The sequence below is a fragment of the Alligator sinensis genome, unplaced genomic scaffold, assembly GCF_000455745.1.
Source record: "Alligator sinensis unplaced genomic scaffold, ASM45574v1 scaffold524_1, whole genome shotgun sequence".
In the NCBI taxonomy this organism is placed as follows: Eukaryota; Metazoa; Chordata; order Crocodylia; family Alligatoridae; genus Alligator; species Alligator sinensis.
Genome location: NW_005842747.1, coordinates 558,211 through 563,589, shown reverse-complemented (window position 1 = coordinate 563,589; position 5,379 = coordinate 558,211).

Genomic DNA, 5,379 nt, shown 5'->3' with positions numbered 1-5,379 from the left:
CTTATGCAGGGGGTCAGACTCGATGATCTATTGAGGTCCCTTCCGACCCTAACATCTATGAATCTATGAATCTATGACTGGAAAAGGGCCAAAGTTGTGCCCATCTTCAAGAAGGGGAAGAGGGAAAACATACGCCCATTAGCCTAACTTCCATCCCAGGGAAAATCCTGGAAAAATTATGTATCATACAATTGCAGAAGAAAGAATTATGAATGACAGCCAGCATGGCTTCATCACAGGAAGGTCTTGTCTTACCAACCTCATTTCCTTTTGCGATCAAGTAACTGACCATCTTAATAAGAGAGAGTAGGTTGACATTGTATACCTTGACTTGCAAAAGTCCTTTGACGTGGTATTCCACAATGTTCTAATAAGAAAATTCTAGGACTGTGGGTTTAACCATGAGACAATTAGATGGGTAGGAAGCTGGCTGCAGGGTAAGACCCAGAGAGTGCTAATGAACAGAGAGAGAACAGGTAAGACCCAACGAGTTCTTGTTACCTGCAGCAGAGTAATGTAGTAGAAGTGTGCTCGGTCCAGAACACAAAGTTCAATGTATCAAAACCATCCTTTGCTAAATATTTAGCAGAAGGAACTAGCACTCCTTCTTGCAAAGAAGAACTTTGCTTTATTTGGGCTAACTGAAACTTGATGGGACCCTACCCATGGTGGGACAGTAAGCATTGAGGGCTATAGACTGTACAGGTGAGATTGAGTAGGGAGAAAAGGGGAAGGTGTTGCTCTCTACTGAAGGAGCACTATACATCTTCCAGAATCAAGATGGGATCAGAGGGGGGTCAAACTGAGGTACTGTGTGTCAGAATGAAAGGGGTTTGGGGGGAAAGGAACTTGGTAGTGGGGGTCTACTACAGGCCACCACATCAGGAGGATGAGTTGGACTTGGACTTATCCAGACAGCTCTCAGAGGCTGGGGTCAAGGGACATGGTTGTCATGGGTGACCTAAACTACCCGGACATCTGCTGGGAGGAGCAGTCAGACAAATCTAATCACTCATGTAGGTTCTTAATCTGCATACAGGAGCTCCACCTAATGTAGGAGGTATACAGTCGCACTAGGGGAAATGCCTTACTGGACTTGGTCCTGGCTACTGGGGATGATTTGGTGGGGGATCTACTGACACAGGGTAACCTAGAGGACAGTGACAATCACTTTTTTGAGTTCACTATCCAGTGTAGGGTGGGAGTAACCAGTAGGGCAGAAGTGCTAGACTTCAGAAAGACTAACTTTAGTGTGCTCAGGAAATTAGTTAATGAGGCACTGAAGAACAAGAGAATTGGTTAAATAGGAGTCCAGGAAGGGTGGTCATTCCTAAAAGGAGCAATCCTACAGGCACAGAAGAAGACAATCATTTTGTGGAATTAAGGGGGCAAAGGGGCCAAAAAACCCTCTTGACTGAACAGGGAAGGCCAGGAAAGCCTAGGGAAAAAAAGGAGACATATAGGCTGTGGCAGGGGGTTGGACTTGATGATCTGCTCAGGTCCTTTCTGACCCTACTAACTATGAAACTATGAAACAGGGGGTAGCCACTTAGGTGGAGTATACTTACTTGGTCTGCACTTTGCAGCGTATACTAAGTTATGGGGTAAAGTTAACATGGTAGGGAACGAATCCAGGTGGATCTGGACAGGGTGAAAAAGTGGGCAGAACAGAATAGGATGCAGTTCAGTAGGGACAAGTGCAAGGTGCTGCCCCTAGGAAGACGGAATCACAAGCATGCTTACAGGCTGGGGGAGGACCTTCTCATCAGCACAGAACGTGACTCATCAATGTGATGAAATAATCAGTAAAGCTAACTGCACTTTATCATGCATTAACAGGTGCATGACAAACAGGTCCAAGGAAGTGATACTTCCCCTTTATGTGGTACTGGTTAGGCTGTAGTTGGAGTACCACAGAGGAAAGACTGAGGGCCCTGGATCTCTTCAGCCTCCACAAGAGAAGGTTGAGAGGTGATCTTGTGGCCGCCTACAAATTCATCAGGGGGCGACAGCAAGGAATAGGAGATGCTCTGTTTACTAGGGCACCTCTTGGAGTAACTAGGAACAATGGCCACAAACTGACAGAGAGCAGATTTAAGTTAGACATCAGGAATAACTTCTTTATGGTAAGGGTTGCCAAAATCTGGAATGGGCTTGCAAGGGAGGTGGTGCTCTCCCCTACCTTGGGTGTCTTTAACAGGTGGCTGAACATGCACCTGGCTGGGCTCATCTGACCCCAGCGCTCTTTCCTGCCCAGGGCAGGGGGTCAGACTTGATCATCTCCTAAGAGGGGGAAAGAGTGGGAAAGGACTGCACTCATTATTGACTGTGTAGCTGGCCAGTGACTGTTATCCTTCCATGAGGTCCCTTCCAATCCCAGTGCTCTGAGGGAGGGATGGAAAAACAGCATAAAAGGCAGCATTGTTTGAACTTCCCTGCTTTCTGTCTTGGTGTCACTTACCAAGCTGTGTGTTCCAGCAGCTCAGCATCAGACAACTATGCCTAGCACTGATCTTTCTAAATAATTCCCTACTTGCTAGGCTAAGCTATTCTAGCAAGAGGGATTTCAGAATACCCTTCTCTTATAGTTGCTTTTATTTTATTATTATATTAATTGACTTATTCTTTTGAATTTTATACTTCATAGACATTAGGGCTTGAACGGACCTTGAAGATCATCAAGTCCATCCCCCTGCCCCAGGGGCAGGAAGTCATCTAGGATCAAAGGATCCCAGCATGATAAGCATCCAAATGTTTCTTGAATGAGTTCAGAGTGGGTGCCTGCTCCACTTCTGGAGGGAGTCTATTCCAGGCCTTTGGGGCTTGGACAGTAAAGACATTTTACCTTATGTCCAGACTAAAATGGTCTTGGAGGTGTTTATGACTGTTGGTCCTTGTTATCCCTTAGGGTCCTCTGGTGAACAGATGTTCCCCCAGATGCTGATGCACACCCCTTATGTACTTAAAGGCAGCCACCAGGTCCCCCCTGAGCCTGCGCTTTTCCAGGATGAAGAGTCCCATGGCTCTCAGCCTCTCATCATAAGGCCTAGTCCCTTGCCCTCTGATCATGCCCATGGCTCTTGTCTGGACTCTTTCAAGCTTCTGAATTGTGGAGCCCAGAATTGGATGCAGTATTCCAGCTGTGGCCTCACCAAGGCTGAGTACAGTGGGAGGATGACATCCTGATATTTGCTTGAGAAGCATCTATGGATGCAATCCAGAGTTTTATTCAATTACCAGCTGTGACATCGCATTGGTGGCTCATGTTCTTTGGGAAGAGGGAGGTCCTGATTTCTGCTTGAGGTGTTGAATCCTAGGTCACTTTGGCTTTCCAGCCCAGAACTCAAACCACCACACTGCATTAGTTTGGCCTTTATCAGGTAAACACAAACCTGGGTCAAAATAGGGGACATGTAGGGACAGGGGGAAGAAAGCTAGCAAGACAGGGTTTGGTTCCATGTGGCAGCTACTGGCCTAGAAGGGCCAGGGCTAGGGCTCTGGCCTGCCAGTTTGTGAGGAGCAGCCGAAGTGCCTATCTCTGGTGCCAAAGGATGACAGGGGGGGCGGTTTTGAGTGGCTTCACATTCTTATCTGAGAAAATTGTAGGGAAGTCAGCTGGCAGGACCCCAGGAGACCACATGTAGTACAGCTCCAGGCAGGCTTCTCTTTATCTAAACTGAGGTAGGCAACATTTTTTGCTGGAGTGCCAAAAAACACCACAATGCCTACCTCGGAAGGTGCCGGAGTGCTGGCATGGCACAAAAACAAAATGAGGGCAAGGGTACAAGGCAGAAAGCCCTGCTTGTGCCCCTTGTCCCACACCCAAAGTCCCTGTCCCCCAGCCCTACTGCCCTTTGCCCCCCAGCCAAAACCCCTTCCCCACAGCCCAGGCTCTGTGACTGCCAGCAACTAACCCACCTCTGGGTAGCTGCTGGAGCCCGGGCTGCTCCCAGCAGGGCTTGCAGCATCCCAGCTGGGGATGGCTGCAGCCAGGAGGCTGCAAACAGCTGTGTCAGGCTCCAGCATCAGCTCTGCACTGGTGCATGCAGGCATGCCTCAGAGCAGGTGGGGGGGGAGGGGCCTGAGGAAGCACAGCCCCGGTCTCTCCCCTGCTCCCAGCATGGAGGTGATGAGCCCGCAGCTGTTTGTAGCCAGCCCAGGCTCTGGGTGGCTACAGCAGGCAGAGGGCAGAGTGCAAACAGCTGTGCTAGGCTGCACAGCTCCGGCATCAGCTCCGTGCTGTGGGCGACTGCATCCTGGGCTGACTACTAACAGCTGCTCCAGGTTCATCACCTCCGTGCCAGGAGCAGGAGAGAGACCAGGACTGTGCTGCCTCAGGCCCCTCCCCCACCACCCTGTCCAAGGTGTGCCTGCATGCACTGGTGCAGAGCTGATGTTGGAGCCTGGAACAGCTGTTTGGAGCCTCTCGGCTGCACCCGACCCTGGCTCTGGGATGCTGCTGCCAGCCAGGATCCTGGGCTGCTCCCAGCAGGCAGCTGGGATGCTGCAAGCCCTGCTGGGAGCAGCCCGGGCTCCATCACTGGCAGCAGCTACCTGGAGCCAGGGCTGGTCGCAGTGTGGCAAGCAAAATGGCCTTGCGTGCCATGCTCGGCATGCATGCCAGGGGTTGCCGACCCCTGATCTAAACCATCCCAGCCAAGCATTTGTCTAGTCTTCTCTTAAACATTTTTTAAGGATGGAGATCCCACAGCACTCTGGGAAGCCTGTTCCAATGTTTATCCCACCTCAGAGGGATAAAGTTCTACATGCTATCCAAACTGCAACTTGATGCTATTGCACATAGCCCTGGCCCCTTGAGAGATTATTCCCTGGAGAGAATAGTCTGTCACCATCATATAACCACTCCTGTGGTATTTAAAGACTTATTCAATCCACCCTCCGATTACTTCACCAAATTAAAGTCCTAGGTCTTTCAGTGTTTCCTCATCAGTCATCTTTCTTAGACATGTAATCAGTTGTGTCACTCTCCTCCTGTCTCTTTCCAATCTGTCCACATCTTACTGGAAATGTGGTGTCCAGAACTAGACACAGGACTCTGGGCAATGGCTCACCATTGCTGAATAGAGTAGATCAATCACTCTCCTTGATTTGCAAGTGATGCTGCAGCTGACACAAGCCCAGCTAAGAGAAAACCAAGAGGTCAACATGGGGAGACCAGAGAGCCCCTTGAACAGAGAAACCATGTGAGATATCACAAGGATGCACCAGTCCCCCTCCTCTGCAGTGTGTAAATGAGGTTACTTGGGGCACGAGTGGGCAGCTATAGCCAGACACACATTTAGGCCATGTTTAGATGAGTGTGGACATGTGGTTCCCTGGGGACAACTAGCAGCAGGACACCATTTGCCAATGCTAGTT